Source organism: Bombina bombina, chromosome 4 (assembly GCF_027579735.1).
Source record: "Bombina bombina isolate aBomBom1 chromosome 4, aBomBom1.pri, whole genome shotgun sequence".
Taxonomy (NCBI): domain Eukaryota; kingdom Metazoa; phylum Chordata; class Amphibia; order Anura; family Bombinatoridae; genus Bombina; species Bombina bombina.
In genome coordinates, this window is record NC_069502.1 from 190529861 (window position 1) to 190549508 (window position 19648).

The following is a 19648-nucleotide window of genomic DNA, read 5'->3' on the forward strand; positions in this document are numbered from 1 at the left end:
CCCCGTCCTACGCGAATCTCTACATGGAGCAGTATGAAAGGGACACCATGAAGGTATATAACCATGAAATGGTTAAACACTACAGATGGTACATCGACGATGTCTTCCTAATATGGTGTGGCCCTGTTGATTTACTCACTGAATGGGTAACTAAACTTAATGCTCTAACTTGTCCCATCAAGTTCGAACTAAATTTTGACCTAGAACAGATAGATTTTCTGGATCTAAGAATATACAAGAAGGAAGGGAAACTATCTACAACTTTATACACAAAACCCACAGATCGGAATTCTTTACTTGAGGCAACAAGTAACCACCCGCCACATACCAGGAGGGCTATTGTGAAATCCCAAATGATCAGGGTAATGAGGAACAATACTGAGGCAACCAACAGGTTAACCCAAATGGATGAAATGTCCAACAAATTCCTGCAGTGGGGCTACTCACCTGAACTGTTAGAGGAAGTAAGACAAGAATTAATGTCTGAAAACGAACGAACAAACCCTGCTGACAAGAAACCAAGAATGGTTTTTACAACCACCTATAACAAAGGGAAAAAGGTCTTGGCTGATTCTATCAAAAACAGATGGGAAATCCTTGGCACCGACCAAACTCTCCCCTTTAGACACTTGGACCCACCAATCATGGGATACAGACGTGGCAGAAGCCTCAGGGATCTATTGATGCAGACGGACCCCGAGCAAAGCTACACAAAGAAGTGGCTAAAATCCACTAAAACAGGTTGCTTCAGATGCCTGGGGTGCACCACCTGCAGTGGCATGATCCCCTGCAAGGTGTTTCGACACCCACATACCACACAGAAGTACACCATAAGGCACTTTATCACATGCACAACAAGTCACGTTGTATACCTTCTAAGCTGCTGTTGTGGAAAATATTACGTTGGTAAAACATCTGACAACGCACGGATAAGAATGGCAAATCACCGTTCAGCAATTCGTACTGCTTTGGATAAGGGAACAGCAGACCAACCAGTGGCTAGACACTTCCTACAGGCCAAGCATAAGGTAACAGACATACGTTTTATCCTCATTGACCACGTCCCACCGCTACGGCGGGGGGATAATCGGAATAGAATACTCCTGCAGAGGGAGACCAAGTGGATACACAGACTTGACACCCTATACCCGAGGGGACTTAATATGTCCAATGACTGGCACTGTTTCCTATAATATCTGTGTAACCAGCAATGGTCCTTCCTCGGACTGTGCATGATACCTTACCCTATATGGCAAGGTTTCCTGATTTAGGCAAGAACATACATTGGCCATATCATCAATATCTGTTTTCATAGTGATAGGATGTTTTACTTTTACTTCCAAAATTTGCCCACTGACTATGCATATGCTTTATTGATTTATCTGGATACCATGGCTCGCTGTTAATATAACCCTGATTTTATCTTTTGCATATAACCACACTTTATTGCCAATTGTAACAGGGGATCTATGATTGTAACACTGAGATCCAACTGTAAGAGTAACATGTTACTCAGGCACAAGACTCTGGCATATGTTTTACCAGTATAGGATTTTTGGTTGTTTATTTTGTATCATGATTAGCTCTAGCACCAAAATTCTGGTAGACTATGCTCTCTTTAAGTACATTTACTAACCCTATACCTATACTGTTTCGTACACATATGGCTCTCTGGATAGATATGGTACTCATAACATACATTAAAACATTTTGGGCAGACTAAGGCTCTCAGATCCATACAACTATCTGCAAGTCTAACGGCTTCTCTTAGCCTTTTTGGGATATGATAGAAGTATACAAGCAATATAGACGCATGTTATGCTGTTGTTTTTGTGATATATACTCAGATGTTTAGACAATTTGCCCCTTTTCTACAAGTGTAGGTATGTACAATCATTTGTTGGCTTGCCCCAGCAGTTGCGGCTAACATCGGTTAGCTGTCATCTATGTTTTCTGACTGCTTGATACACACCCCCCTGATGATGTCAGACGGCTATGCAAATTAGCCATGCTAGCTGACACCGTTGACACAGACGCGGGACTGTGTTGATCCGCGCCTGTTTTTGAAACTTCTAACTGACATATCTTGTCTCCAGCTCCCTCTCTGCAACACGCTGCAACCACTTTGACAGTATCTATCACATCTCATGCCAAGTAAGTTACCTGAACTAGAGACAGTGCTGGCTGGTAGAGATATATATATTTTTTACCCTTTGAGATATAAATAGCGATCTTACGTTGCTGACTCTTTGTATGTATTGCAATCACACTGCTTTGAAATTATCTATATTACCCCTTAGGCTCAGTATTCGGTGATGGTGTGATGACACCCTCTTTCTCTTTAAGATTAGTCTATGGATGCTATGCGATATACCTACTGATGTTCAACAATTGACACACACATCTACATGCTTGCCTAAATCTTGACATACGTGTTTTTCTGGCTATGAGCCCTTTTTCTCTACTTGTCCTTTTTCTATACTTGTCCTTTGTTTAATGAGAAGCATGTTTTACTGAGAGATACTGATGCACTAATGTTTAAATGCTGATATACTGCCTATGTCCTGCAACTATCTTTTATTGAGCCCTTTTTCTCTACTTGTCCTTGTTCTCTCCTTGTCCTTTGTTTACTGAGAAGTATGTTTTACTGAGAGATACTGATGCACTAATGTTTAAATGCTGATATACTGCCTAGGTCCTGCAACTATCTTTTATTGAGCCCTTTTTCTCTACTTGTCCTTGTTCTCTACTTGTCCTTTGTTTACTGAGAAGTATGTTTTACTGAGAGATACTGATGTGCTAATGTTTAAATGCTGATATACTGCCTAGGTCCTGCAACTATCTTTTATTGAGCCCTTTTTCTCTACTTGTCCTTGTTCTCTACTTGTCCTTTGTTTACTGAGAAGTATGTTTTACTGAGAGATACTGATACACTAATGTTTAAATGCTGATATACTGCCTAGGTCCTGCAACTATCTTTTATTGAGCGCTGTTTCCTATAGACTGCCTTTATCGATGTTAAGTTGTTTCTTCGTGGTAGCTATTTCAGTAGGTCACACATCACATTGTAGGGGGACATTTTATTTCTTTGTGTGCACCTTGAGTGTTTTAGGTGCTACTCATATGTCATGTCATTTATTGTTTGAGAATAGTTTTAAGATACACTTATATGGTTTGCACAATTATACTGTTTTTAACTATCACATTAGTAAAGGTAGGAATAATGTTAATTAGGTGATTCACCTGTTGTCATGGTTACATAGGTTTTGGCGCAATTTCACTAATTGTTTGATGTGAGGGGCTATGTTGCTTTATATTGCACACTGTTCATTTGCACTGTTGCCTGGTCTGAGGAAGGGGTCTGCGTACCCCGAAACGTCACCTTAATAAAAAAATTTATTTTATATACCAAATCCAGTGAGTGCAGTCCTCTTCTCTAATAGATTATATATATATATATATACACTTTATATATATATATATATATATATATTTATATATATGTAGGTTAACAAGATGTGCACTCTCACCCATCAAACAGCAGCCAGGGTGCTAGCAATACATAAATTCAAGAATAAACACAGACTTGCACTCTCTGGTCATTTGTTTCGGGGACAAAGCTTCCCCTTCCTCAGACTTCTCATACGAAAAACTGTTGCTAATTAAGAACCACTGCATATAAATGCATGATATTTAAAGAGTGATTGACCCTTGTGAAATTTTTACTCTAGTATCTCCTATATAAAATGCCTCAGCACAAAGGGTAAGTTAATAGACATTTAAATCTAGGGAATACCTAAGTTAAAACATAGCAAAGCCCATTGAGACTAAGGGCCCCACTTTTTGAAACTGTTAATCAGCTTATAAACCTTTTCGGAGAAGAATTGCTCAATTGAAAGTTAAGAAGGGCCGGTCTGACTTATTCATCTAGAACAGTAGGACCTCAAGGTTTTGAAATGAATAATAATAAATGTGTATATTTTTGTGAATTTTTTTCTTTTTTTATTAAGAAATCTTAACTGAACAAAAATGTATTGATATTAGTTTCACTCTAAATATTTTTTAATTTAACTTGCTTATCGCGAGAGTAATATTATCTGAGAAAAATATCACTTTTTACTTTGTAAAGATATATTTATGGGGGGTTTTTTCTTGACATTACGCCATTAACTCAATTTCTTTCTAAACATCACATAATATTCTTTCAATATTCTTTTTTTAAAACATGATTTTATCTACTAGCAGGCGATATATGAGTAATTTCTTTGGCCTGGCATTTTAAATGGGTACAGAGATATTTCTCATATAATGCAGCAAAGGTACCAAGGATGTGCACTCTTAACATTGAATTGCATTAGTAAGCCTGTCAGTTATTTGTGTCTGTAAATTATTTATTATGAAGGTTTAAAGCTGGTTTCCTCTATCTCAGCTATAATGTGTTTTCCAAACCCGGCGCTGTTAGACAGACACGTAATATACTGAATATATTTCTTGAAGGAAACATATAAATGGACATTCACTGTATAAAAATAGAATCTGTCAGTAATCTCAAAACAATTCATTATTTCCTGTAATGATAATCATATCTTAATCAAGAAAGTATCAGTGATTCCTATTTTTTCTTAGACCACAATAATGCATGTATGCCACCTTTTTATTGTTATATCATTTATTTAAATTTATATTTTCTCTAATCTATGTACGTACCAATGTATGGTACCTCAAGTATGTGTGATAAATATTGCTTTTAAGAATTTTGATACAATGAATTTTCAGTATTATAAGCAATTCTATGTAGCATCTATGCAACTATTTTTACAGATTTGTGGATGGCAAATTATAATTTAAATAATTTACATTGTAAAAGGGACAGTGGCTTGGTAGTGTGTTGCTTAGAATGAGTGTGGGATATCTAGAATATTGTTTTACTAAAAGTTAGTAAGGTCTAAAACTTCATGTTATGCTAAATACATTTTAATTACCCAATTCCACCAAATACATAAATTAGAAAATGTAGATAAAAACCCTTTGTGCCATAGTCGTAAACCATTCTTGGTTTCATGGCTTCATTGTTCACATGAATCCAAGTTAAACCTAAAATGTTATTACTGTTGGAAAATCAGGGCATTTCATCATATATAAAACAAATATGGGTGTGGAAATGTAGCTTTTGTTGATGATTTTTGGTACCTTAGGGCTTATTATTCTTAGCATTTTGTCATTTTTGTTAAATTATTGCATCTGTAGCATTGAACTCAAGAAGACCAAGAGTGAATGTGGATCCTTTGTAAATATCCAAATGCAAAAGTAAGGAACCGCTCATTCCCTTCAGATATTTTCATTGCCGGATTGATTCCTGTAAAAGATACCCACTGTAAGATCTGTGCAAATCCAGAGTGGGGATCTTTTACAGGAATCAATCTGTTTACAAAAATATCCGAAAATAATAAGCAGCTCCCTTCTTCTGCATTTGGATCTTCACAAAGGATCTGATTGCGCACATCTAGAAACAACATACAATTTACTCCAAAAGCAGAACATGATGCTGGTTCAAAGGGTATTTTAGCACTGTGATGGGTTGATAGGTGGTAAAACTAGGACTACCCTACAGTTCTGTAAAAATGTGGTATGGAAGCAAATCAAATGATCAGTATAATCAAATAATGGAGAGAATACTACAATGGTATTGTCTGTCAAAAACACTCAGTTAAGAAGTGATAGCTATCAAAACAGGAGCAGCGATAAGCAAATAAGACCATATTTGCAAGAAAAATATTTGCATTTCATGCAGTTGTAGAGGAATGTAAAGGAGAAAGTATAATAATTTTGAATAGTAATTTATGCTTGCACTTTAACATAAGCTTTTAGTCAAATGAACAGTTCATACCTTCATACATTTTGACTGTAGTGTAACCTCTGTGTAAAAATAATCAGTATTAAAGATCAAATGAGTAGAAGCTCTTTCTCTCAATGAACTTACAAGATACAGAGGTACTATTTCTCAAGAATGAACTTTGGTGGACAACTGTCTTGCTGATGCCAATTTGCAATGTTCTGTAATAATTTGTTCAATGTTGGACACCTTTAACCAATCAATGGACATAGTGTAATTTTGTAAATAGAATGTTAGAGCATAATGCTTGTGTGTTATTTAAATCCTGTACACATTAACTAATTCTATCAAGAAATAAGAGAGCGAGGCATGGACCTCTGCAAGATAGACCTTGTATGAAAAGGATTTCTATATGTTCCAGTAATATATATAATATATATGTGTTATCCATTGTCATAGTTTTGAGATAAAACTTATTGCAGATAGATGCCTTGGGCTAAATGCAAGCAACTTGCCCTTTTGTTTATAAGATGTACAAAACCACTATAATGCACAAGAGGTCATGGCAGGTCAGGGATATTATTATTTTTACAGTAGTTATTATCATTTATCTGCTGTCTATGTATCTAGACTGTAATTTCTTGTGTCCTTGGAGATCAATTTCAGAAAGACATTTTTACTGGAGTCATAATACTGTAGATCACACAAACACTTTAATGGTCTGTGTGCTAGTATGTTTACCATTTATACACAATTTGGGTATGTGAGTTGCAGTCTTTGGACCTTAAGCTTTATTCATTTCACGCTCATGTATCAAATGTCAAAGTGGCTTACATGTCATCCTCATACTACACCTACAGGATGTAAAACATGTTTTCTATATATCAACTAGGCACCAGTGGGAAGGGTTGGATACATCTTCTGAAATCTGGAATAATAAACTGCATGGAACCTTCAACATATTAACAACATTCTGTAAACAATAATTATTAGTTTTAGCATAACTAGCCTCCTTTTCTAATAGTGTCTTTAATTGATGGAAGTAATCTGCAAAGCTCTTAAAGGGGCATACCTGCAAAAAGAAAAATGCTCAAAAGATATCATATGAGCATCTTTATGGAAAAATGGAAGGTTTTACCTAAAATCCTGAGTAGTCACATCCCATTCTTGTCCCATGACTCAGAAGAGAGTGTGCATCTGGCATGGACAGGCACAATCACTTTATTTCCTTATACATTTTAAGGAAGTTTGCTACGAAATTGTGGGAGATTATTTTGAAATCCCTCAAAAACACTTTACAGAAAAGTGTGTCCTCAACACGGATGCTGCTGCTTAGCTGTTGTTTAAGATAATTGCTTTCAGAGCACTTATTCTGGTGATGTTTTATAGTCAACTTTTTACAGATGTGCTGTATTACGTTCAAGTGATTTAGTATTTGTGTAACATATGCCTTTAATATTATGCTGCCTTCCTATCACTTTCCTCCCTGTCAAAGCTTTTAACCTTTTAAGGACACAGCTTTCAGTTTGCTCAATTGTTTTATGACGGAAAAATTCCGTCATATGTCCTTAAGAGGTTAAATAATTTTTTGTCCTATGCAACAGAGGAGGCATACTTCCTAAAAGTACAAGGGGAAAATAACTATTTTCCTATTGAACCAATAATTATCTCTATGCTCAGTACAAAATCATCATTATTAGATGTAATTCAACTCCAACATGTATACTATCTGTGCAATCAATGTGAATAAAATTAAATAACAATATTAGAATATGTGTGGAAGTTGTCCAAACATAGTAGATTTATGTATTATGAAACTACCTTGTTCTTATACATTGGACTGTGGTGTTTTGAAAAAATTATGGTCATATAATAAAATAATCCAACTCTGGTAAGTGTGCAATCATTTTACTCAGCTTGACATTGTCTGAGATTTAGTAAGGGCCGGAAGGACAATGACCGCTCCTAAGAACCTGTCCACACCAAATCATGGCCAGTGGGCCCACATTTAATATAAGATACGTTTGGCCTGTAATTCCCCTTGGGCTACATTTGGCCTGTAATTCCCCTTGGTTAGAATTGTCCTAGCTGAATGCAAACTGCCAACTCAGAGGCGGTGTATAGGTTAAGAAGGTTAAGAAGCATTGGTCTGATAACTGAAGCTTTCTAAAGCGGCATCACGCAGCTTAATAAATCCCGGCCATTGTGTAATTTGTAATGTTTTTCTTTCATGTACAGTTTTGTTTACACTTCATCATATTTTTCATTGTATTATTTTGCCTACTACAATTTTTAAGATTGTACAAACATTGCATTGAATGACAGTAAAATATGATGATATATATAATGTTCATGGATCCTGTAAAATTGTAAATTTTGAACATTGCCATTGTTTTAATTATTTATCCATATCTTTCAAAGAGCTTTCATATGATAAAACAACTGGGGTCAGAACACACTTGGCATGTTTCCCTGGTAGGGAGGAAGAATTCTCAAGATTCTCAAACTCACACATTCTGCAAAGCACTGAAATCCTATTATCAACAGACTTAGGACTCGTTTCCATTGAGACATAAAAAATTGAGCCATAAGTTACCAAAGTGGCCGACAGCTGAAAGTAGTTTACAGGCTCCATTTTAGTACCAGGTTTTAATTTAAATATTTGCTCATTGGGTGCAGTTGCTCTTTTCATGTAGGTGTAAGTTCACATTGTGTTGACGCTTCCACCTGACATCGGATTTCTTGAAAATCAATAAGTTGTTATGGTAACCGGACTTTAAACTTTAAATTGTGCGTTTAACATCTGTGCTTCTTACCTGTGATCACCTCTAAAGAAAAACAAGAACAAAGAAACACTTATTTATAATACATATTATTTTAACTATAAGCAAATACTAATTTAATTATAATTATATTTTCCACTTCATTCATATATGTAATATGTATTTCTGCCCTAGGCATAGGTCTAATTGGAATTTTGTAGATATGTGCTTTTCATAAATTTTATATAAGAACATAAGTGCAACTATTCTTATACATGGGACAACAATAACTATTATATATTACAATTTCTTTCTATATTGAAACACTTGCATTGTTAGCAAGTTTTAATATTTAATTGGGAAATAGGTCTCAAAAAGCAAATTTTTCCTCTTTTACACCTAGATGAGCTGGGTGTAATCTTTTCCAATGTATCGACAGCCTCTGACAGTGTATTAATGGTTTGTGCTTTCATTGGAAACCTGGTATAAGTTATCGCTTAATGGCTTCTTATACTTTCTATGGGATACGAAAATATTTTTGACAGCCGGACCCTGACTGCCGATATTGAGGTATAACGCGCCATAGGAAACAGTTGATAAACTAAATTGCTTCCGACAGCATATTTATCAGTTTGCGACCTCTGGCAAACCGAATTACGGCTCAATGGAAACAAGCACTTAGATTGGGTTTAATACATATTTATTGTATATTCGTATTGATGCTTTCATACACCAGCATTATCTAGATTGGTTAGCTTAAATAGGATAGTTTAAATGCAATATAAAACCTAAAATCTGAAGGTTCTACTCATTTAAATAATAAGACTTTTCCTTGCTTTTTGGCATAAAATTCACTTCAATAGTCACTAAAACATAATTTTAAGGTAGTTTTAGTAGGATAAGCTAAGGTTTAGATATTTTGTAAATTTACGAAAAAATGATGAGGAAGTTTGTGCTACATTAACAAAATGCATGTTAGTAATATATGTTAAATTAAATAAAAAAAAAATAAGATTATATATATTTTTTTCAAATGTCAGAACTGAATTTTAACCACATATCAAATCATTAAACCCCATTATCCCCTAGCAGTATCTACATTTCTTCACCATCATGTCATACATGATGTTATCACATGCCGTAAGAAAGTGCCCAGTGGCAGATTTAGATCTTCAATTGAATGGAAGAGATTGCTTTTTTAAATGGGGCATCACATGTTCCTTTAGGATGCTGTAATACTAGCGATCACCTGCAGCACAAGCTATCATTTTGGTTAAGGACTCACATGAAGCACCTGTCTCTATCAATGTATGAGCAAAAGAAACAAAGGACCCATTAGGTTAAAATAGTGAAGCTCATATTTTGACTGAGTGCCCACTTGCCCCCTCTAGGCTCATCGGAAATTAATGTGTTTTCTGATATTTCTTTTACAGTTTTATTTTATATAGGAAATTATGGGACATAGTCATTGGTCCCACCTTCACTATAATAAATGGGTGTAGCAAGATTTGCATCTAAAGTGCCATCAGGTTTTGGTCAATAATGTGTTCTCCTCTATTGTAGTATCAAGTTTAAAAAGGGATCATCATTAGTGGAGTGTGCTACAGTTTTAAGTGTAAGTTGACCCAGTCTAAATTATCTCATTGTGTTAATACGTAATAAAAGTGATAATCAATAAATGTAAAATTTCAATTTCAGAAGAATTCTTGAAATAGTTATATACAATAAAGGAATCAGGAGTTTACCAAATATATCAATACAGTGTTTGGTGACATTATCAGAAAAACAGCTCAGATCTCATCTAAAATATTGCGTAAGAGTAGGAAGACTATATTTCTCAAACAAAATAAAGCAACTGTTGTTAAAATAAATAAATAAGGAGTCACACTATGTTTTCTGATTACTGACACTTTCTTTGGATCTATAAGACAGGTTTTTAATTTGTCAGATGATTTCATATTAATCTGTTGCGTGGTATGTTCTTTAAAATTTGATCCCACATACTTCTTTGGACATTTGTTTTGTGTTATTTTGCTTACTTCTGTGCATGTCTCCTGTTACCACTTCACCATACTGAGGTTATTGCATGCCCTCGTGCTGTCTGGATTCCTGTATATGAACCTATCTGAATACTCGATTGAGTTAATTTTATAATGCTGCCACTCATGCCCCTTGAATACCTGTGTAGAACTCTATTTTGCTTGCTAAACTGTCATGTTATCGGTCTAAAAGTGTTTTTAAAATGTAAATAAAAATGTAATAGCTTTGAGATAGCTATGGTGGTGTCAAACACAAAAAATAGAATTCAGAAAGACTAATTTATACAATGAAGATTCCTGGGGCTAACACAAACCAACAATTTAGGTAAGAAAACCGGAAAACTATTGTTTCAATTACATTACGGTTGTGAATTGAAGTTAAATATCCGTATACAATAATGGAAAAACATTTTTTTGTTATTAGCAGTTGTTTACAATTATAGTATGATCAAGGCCCAAATATGAATTTGATTCTTAGCTGCACAAATTAGTTTTTCTATGTTACTAAGGGCCCACTAAACTTTATCCCATGGTGTGAAACTTATGTCCTAAATATATCAATTGAGGAAAACTTATCATTGGTAAATAATCCTCCTTTAGAAACGTGCACAATTCTGGATCCTACAATGTCCTTTTATTTAAGATTGTTTATGAGGCAGCAGATGTTTTACTTCAGTAAACTGATGAACTAATATAACCAGCTTTCTTACAACCAAGACAAAAATTTCACACACTTTGCAAAAACATATTCACCTGATTTATATGTCCAATTAAAACTGTCAGATTACCCAGCTCGTGATGGATCTGATTTGTCTAATTATGAAACTCATTTATGCCATTCAGTTTTAATAAAACTTCTTTATAAAGTCTTTAGTAATGTATTTTGGAAAAAAATCTGCTGATATCAGCTATATTTATTTTGTGATATTTGTCATATGGATTGGATCATAGAATCAAATAATGCTGAAACTCATTATCCAGCATGGTATTTTGATAGCGTTACACAAGATTAGTGCAACATGTAATGCTTTAGTACCAAACGGATGGCATCTTTATAAGCGGATTAAAAAGCGCAAGCTCTTGGAAAACATGGGTGGGAATCCTAGATTACCAGATGTTTTCCCATTTCTACTATTGAAGCTAATACTGATGTACCTTTTATTGTTATAGAAATGCATACTGTACATTAGTCCTACACTATGTATTTTTAATAGGCACAATTTTATAATATTGCTTAGAAATGCAAAATGTATTTTTTCCCCACAAATAATCTCTGTATTATTGTGAGTACACTTGCTCCTGCGCCCGATTGTATTTTCCAGCATGTGCATGTCTTTTTCAGTGTTTGAGGGTCAAACTTCCTAAAGTTTTAAACACCAGTTCCAATACTGTAAGTACTAATGACTGTGTGATTGTTAAAGGGACATTGTACACTAGATTTTCCTTTGCATAAATGTTTTGTAGATGGTCTATTTATATAGCCCATCTGGGGTGTTTTTGTAAAAACATATAGTTTTGCTTATTTAAAATAACATTGTGCTGATTTTCAGACTCCTAACCAAGCCCCAAACTTTTAGATGCATATTGATGTCTACAGACTCCAGCTTGCTCCTGTCTGTATAAAGGGTCTTTTCAAATGCAGGGAAGGGGTAGTTGGGGACCCAGCCTAACCTCATCAACAGTGCTAAACTAGGAGATTCTAAGTATGTTTTAAAAGGTTTTATACTGGATTTGTATATCAGTGTCTGTGCATATTCTTCTTTATAATATTGTGTGTTACATGCAGTTATATGAAAATTGGTGTATACTATCCCTTTAATGTACAGAAGAAATGTTCAATAAATTCACTACTTACTGATTACGCTTATTTTGAACTCCAAGATTGGTACAGAAGTTCATCCTAGATTCTGATCTTGGAGTATTCTAAGCACTTGATTGGTGCAGACAAGTACCACGTTTTCGGGGGTGTTTGCCTTTTTTTTTTGCCTAAGCAGCACTATTTATTTACTTTTAAATACGCCATATTTTAAATTCCTTAGCCAATCATTCTAGAGCACAGAAGACTTTACATCGCAAATTCTCTTTAAAGGGAAACTAAACCCATTTTTTTTCTTTAATGATTCAGATAGAGCATGCCTTTTTAAGCCACTTTCTAATTTACTCCTATTATCATATTTTCTTCGTTTTCTTGCTATCTTGATTTTAAAAGCAGGAATGTAAAGCTTAGAAGCCGCACATTTTTGGTTCAGAACCTGGATTACGCTTGTTTATTGGTAATTGATAATAGGAGTAAATTGATAATAGGAGTAAATTAGAAAGTTGCTTAAAATTGCATGCTCTATCTGAATCATAAAAGAAACAAATGTGGGTTTAGTATCCCTTTAAGTATGGCTTATTTTCTATTTAGATTTTACTAGCATTGCATGGATGACTTACTAATAAAAGACAACTGTTCTGTCTTTGAGACTTCACCTAATACGAGACATCTTTCTAGTTATTAGAAACATGTTACAGTTTTAGGGCTGACTGCATGTTCGGTAAATGGCAACATAATATAGACCATTACAACTGTGTATTATTGTTTGCTGTTGTTTCTTTGTCACGTTACTAAATAGCTCTATTTTACTTTTTCCTGCAAAAAGTTGCTATTTAATTATCTGGACTATATATACGTAAAGGGTTTCACATTGGTATACCTCTAGCCTGCTTTGAATTATTATTGGATGTTCTCATACTATTTGTTAACCTGTTTAATAAAATTCATATCTGTTATTATATATAGACTTGCATTTCATATTTTTACTGTAACCAAATTTAAATCAACAGAAAGAAATTAGAGTATATATTTACTATTAAGCCATTTGAAAGGTAATAGTTGCATTACTAAATCTAATTTAAATGTTTAAATTAGGATATAACATTATTATTATTATTATTATTATTATTAGCAATAATAATAATAACAATAATAATAATAATAATAATAAATTATAGGAATAATAACATTTTCAACTAAAAGGTTAACTATAACCTTAAATTAATTTAAAATTTAGAGTGCAGCTAAATTTGGAAGATTCATCCTGTGTCACACTAAACAGAAAATAGGGAAAAGACAACAATATTAGAACATTTATTTATCACCTAAATGTGATACTCGGGAATTTTCTCTATTCTATCTATTCAGGTAAAAAATACAATTTTAAACAACATTCCAATTTACGTCTATTATCTAATTTGCTTCATTCTTTAGATATCCTTTGTTGAAGAAATAGCAATGCATATGGGTGAGTCAATCACATGAGACATCTATGTGCAGCCATCAATCAGCAGCTACTGAGCATATCTATATATGCTTTTCAGCAAAGGATATAAAGTGAATGAAGAAAATTAGATAATAGAAGTAAATTAGAAAGTTGTTTAAAATTGCACATTCTTTCTAAATCATGAAAGAAAAAAATTGGGTTTCATGTCCCTTTAAATGATGGAAAAAGTATGAGTAATATTTTCTTCTGACTAAAACCAGCACATTATCTGCTGCCAATCCTATTGGCTGATAGGTATTTCTTGTTAATGTTTATTGGCTGATAGGCACTTCCTGCTAAGACTCCTTTGGCTTACATCAGTCTAACTCATATGGTCTCCCAAATCATAACATCCAATTAGAAACAAAACCGGAAATGTTTATAGTTTGTCCGATACTAGTTTTCCCCTTCACATTCCACTTAGTTTGATCTTACTGTTTAGACTCACAATATTGTAGCGATTATAGTATAGCTACAATGAGTGTTGATAGTGTTTTCAATCTTGCCTCCCATATTATAACATCCGGTTAGAAACTAAACCGGAAATGTTTATCCCGGAAGTGACGCCACTCATCTACCCGAAACCAGAAGGCACATTCTGGAAGTGACGTCACAGACCATAATACCGGATGTATAATTGTACACACAAAACAACTTTGAAGATCAAGTTAAAGCTTATTTCTTTGCATAACTATATAGAGACATGAAGGCATTACATATACCCCTTAAAATTATCCAAAGAAGGGCTATTAGAAAGTATGCCCATACCCAGAATACTCCCTACAGGAAGTGGGCGGAGCCAAATAACGGCGCCAAAATTGACACTCAATGATTGGTCAAAATACTACTTATATATCACACACTTACCTTGCTTATTTAGTCTTGATAAAGGTCTATTCAGAGGCCGAAACACGTCGACATAACCAAAGTAAGGTTATTACCAATACATGGCTTTATTAGCACTGTTTTTGTGTTTTTTTCCTAGGTTATTTAAGGAAAATTTTGCATACTTATTATTATTATTATTATCAGGTATTTGTAGAGCGCCAACAAATTCCGCAGCGCTGTAAACATAGTCAGTGTACAGGTAGGGGTCAAGTGGGTAGAGGGCCCTGCCGAAAGTTTCACTGTTGTAGTCAGCTCTTATAAAGTGATCTGTAAACAGCTGGGCCCATAGGCTTACATTCTAAGGGGTTCAAGGGGAAAGCAATGGCGTTAGGGAAGGTTAGTGTTGGTTGTATGCATCCCTGAATAGTAGAATTTTTAGGGAGTGCTTGAAGCTGTAAAAACTAGGGGAGAGTCTTATGGAGCGAGGCAGGGAATTCCACAAGATGGGGGCCAGTCTGGAGAAATCCTGTAAACGTGAATGTGAGGAAGTAACAAGAGAGGAGGAGAGGAGGAGATCCTGAGCTGATCAAAGGGGACGGGAGGGAGAGTATCTAGAGACAAGTTCTGAGATGTAGGGGGGATCAGTGCAGTTGAGAGCTTTATATGTCAGGGTGAGGATTTTATGTTTAATCCTAGAGGCAAGAGGAAGCCAGTGAAGGGATTGGAAGAGAGGTGCAGCAGATGAAGAGCGACGAGTAAGGAAGATGAGCCTGGCAGAGGCATTCATAATAGATTGTAAAGGAGCTATGCGGCAGCTAGGTAGACCAGAGAGGACGGAATTGCAGTAGTCGAGGCGGGAAAGGATGAGAGAGTGGATTAAAATCTTGGTTGTATCTTGTGTAAGGAAATGTCTAATTTTAGCGATGTTTTTAAGGTGGAAGCGGCAGGCTTTAGCCAAGGACTGAATGTGAGGAGTGAAGGAAAGATCTGAGTCAAGTGTGACCCCAAGACATCGGGCATGCGGGGTAGCGGTAATGATGGAATTATCAACAATTATAGAAATTTAGGGGGTGCAGACATTGGAAGAAGGGGGAAAAATAAGGAGTTCAGTTTTGGAGAGATTTAGCTTAAGGCAGTGAGAGGACATACAAGATGAGATGTGAGAAATACAGTTAGTGACACGGGTTAGTAAGGAAGGAGGTAGGTCTGGTGCAGAGAGGTAGATTTGGGTGTCATCGGCATACAAATGGTATTGAAACCCATGGGACTTTATTAAAGAACCTAGTGACAACATTTAGATTGAGAAGAGAAGGGGACCAAGGACAGAGCCTTGAGGTACCCCAACAGAAAGTGGTAACGGGGCAGAGGATGCTCCGGAGAAGGCTACACTAAATGTACGGTTAGTCAGATAGGAAGAGACCCACGAGAGAGCCGTGTCACAGATGCCGAAGGATTGGAGGGTTTGGAGCAGAAGAGGGTGGTCAACAGTGTAAAAGGCTGCAGACAGGTCAAGGAGGATAAGCAGAGAGAAGTGGCCTTTGGATTTTGCTGTAAGTAGGTCATTGGTAACCTTGACAATTGCTGTCTCTGTAGAGTGATGGGACCGAAATCCAGATTGCAGTGGGTCAAGAAGAGAGTTTAGTGTAAGGAAATGGGATAGACATGCGTAAACCAGCTTTTCGAGGAGCTTTGAGGCAAGAGGGAGTAGGGAAATAGGGCGGTAATTGGAAGGGGAGGTTGGATCAAGGGAAGGTTTTTTGAGGATAGGTGTGACCAGTGCATGTTTTAGAGATGAGGGAAATATACCAGTGCTGAGGGAGAGGTTGAAAATGTGTGTGAGTATGGGGGTGAGGGTAGAAGAGAGGGAGGGGAGTAGCTGTGAGGGGATGGGGTCGAGGGGACAGGTAGTGATGTGGGAGGACAGTATAAGGGCAGAAACTTCATCCTCATTAACAGGGGCAAAAGAGCTGCATTTTTGGATATTTGGGTTTTGGGTGATGGTGAGCTTTTGAGGGGGTGGGAGATTGGAAGTATGTTGAGAGCTGATTTCACTTCTGATGGAGTCAATTTTGTTGTTGAAGTGGCTTGCAAAATCTTGAGCTACTTATTGGAGACATTCACGGACCTTAATGGATTAAGGAACTTACCACTATACTCTGACATCACATATATATTTTTTTTCTCACCTTGTTTTTTCACATATATATATTTTCATCACATATGTATCATTTTTATATATTTTTTCATGAACGATTTTTAGGGAAGTTTTTTCTCAGTTTTTTCTAAGTTTTTTCCAATGTTCACTTCACAATTTTCTCACCATTTTTTCACCATTTCATTGGATACTGCAATTTGCATTCACGGACACTCAGGATAAGACTTTTTTGGGACTGTTGATTTGGACTATCATTTGGACTTCTATTTTTATTGGTGTATTTATATTAGGAACCTCTGGTATCCTTATCACACAGGACTGCAACTTTCTGATTATACCAAGACATATTGGTCTATATGTGTTTTTATATGTGTTTTTATATTTTTTTGTTATACATGGATCCATGAGTTGTACTGTATTTTATTTGCTTGATATGTATTAAATTATATATTTTAATTGTCTAGTAGTCTAGACCATCTCGTAGCCATTTACCTTATCACCTCAGCCTATTGTGGCGCTCGCCTCTTCACTCTATAAACTATTTATAACTTTGTTGAAGAAATAGCAATGCATATGGGTGAGCCAATCACACAAGACATCTATGTGCAGCCAGCAATCAGCAGCTACTGAGCATATCTAGATATGCTTTTCAGCAAATGATATAAAGCGAATGAAGCAAATTAGATAATAGAAGGAAATTAGAAAGTTGTTTAAAATTGCACGTTCTTTCTAAATCATGAAATAAAAAATTGGGTTTCATGTCCCTTTAAATGATGTAAAAAGTATGAGTAATATTTCCTTCTGACTAAAACCAGCACATTATCTGCGGCCAATCCTCATTGGCTGATAGGTATTTCTTGTTAATGTTTATTGGCTGATAGACTCCTTTGGCTGACCACGAGCATTTTTATCTAACAGCCAATGAGCCTTAGCAGGAAGTATGGAGATGATACACCCATATACGTTTTAAGTCAAAAGTAAACAACATTTATCTCACAATTCTTTTCATGCAAAAAAAAGTTTAACCTTATAACGCTGTTATGGCGTTCTATTCCTTCCTAACCGTGGAGGGCGTGCCTAGCATCATAGGGACGCCCCCCTGACCCGATCCCATCATTGAATTCTTATTGTTCCGATGTAGACAAATTAACCTTGTCATCAAAGGGTTGAATGCTCCTTTTTCATATGAATGATGAAAAAACAAAATGTGCAGGTTCACTTTAAGAACTCAGAAATGGTTCTTCTGCATATTGAATCATCTTTATAAAATGCAAAGCATATTATAATTTACTATATATAATTGCTTTACCTGCAAAAAAAAAAAAAGATTGTTTCATAGCATTACAAAAGAAAAAGTACTGATGTTTAAAACAAGATTATTTCCATGGTTAAACCCTGTCTAGTGCAATTTTACTTTTGTGGGGGGGGGGGGGGGAATAAAATTTTTTTAAAAGAAGTTTCTCTTAAAAAAAATGTATTAGAAATAAATTCAGCAGTGTTAAAATGTGCTGTTCTGCTCCCTTTTTTCTGTGACCCACTCTGTCACCTAGTCTCTTTCCTAGTTTGGTTTCCCCCTTTCTGCAGTTCATCAATACAAAGCTGATTTAAAGCTGAGCTGTATAATAATACACCTTTCAGCAGCTGGGCTTGACACTTGCCTTGTAATTAAGGTCCTGATGGTTGTGTTGATGGCAAATGAAAGAAAATGGCTTTGTTCTCAATTCCAGAGGCTTGATTGCTGGTTCTCATTCTCACCTGAATTCGACCCATTCTGCATTGTGCACATGATTGCTGGAGTGTGAGTAATTGCACCACTGGCAGATGACATTTTCATGAAGCACACTCTGTGCTGCTCCAGACTAGAGGGAATTTACAGAATTTATAGTAGAAAAAGCTCATCAAACATGGATTTAGGAAATGCTTGTGTGAAAGGTAGAAGTCCACAACCAAATATCAGAGATTTTCATTTGACATTTGCTTAAAAAAAAGATGTGCTTCCTGTTATTTTAATAGTTCATGAAAGATTTAGACATTTTTGAAAGATATGTCTATTTTTAATATGCTGTGTTAAAAAGAACATATTTACTTAAAGGGAAAATATATATATATATTTTTAGATAAATGCATCCTTTTTATGAAGTGTTAGCATAATCTTGTAAACCCTCATTATACAAAACAATAAATGCTATGAATCATATTTAAAACACATTTTGTAATCAAAGTGTGCTTTATTTTAAAGTCCAGTGACATATGCCTTGAAAATAGAATGGGTATCTTATCTGTTGTGCAGTTGGAAATAAGGGACAAATGTGAACAAGGTTCTACACAGATCAAACAATCACAGTGTAGCATGTTGCACCATTTTAAGAGTTAAATTACAGAATTATAGTAAAGGACATTGCAAGAGTAATTACTAAACATATTTAAATATTTTGATCTATATTACAAGTGGAGCACAATAGATAGTGCAGGGTTTGTTATCTTACCCTCAGTCTTGTGCTAATTGGATGGCAAAAATTTTAAACCTGAGCATCTTCACTTGAGCTAAACTTTTTCAGTGTGCCTTATACTTGTAATGGATAGCTCAGGGTTTCGAAATTAGCAAGCTCATTGTGCTCATATTGCAAATAATGAGTTAAGTGTTGAACTAGAGTGTAATCCAAATTACCACTGTAAAATTTAGCGAACACCTGAAATAAACCATTATTATTAATATCAGACCTCCCAAC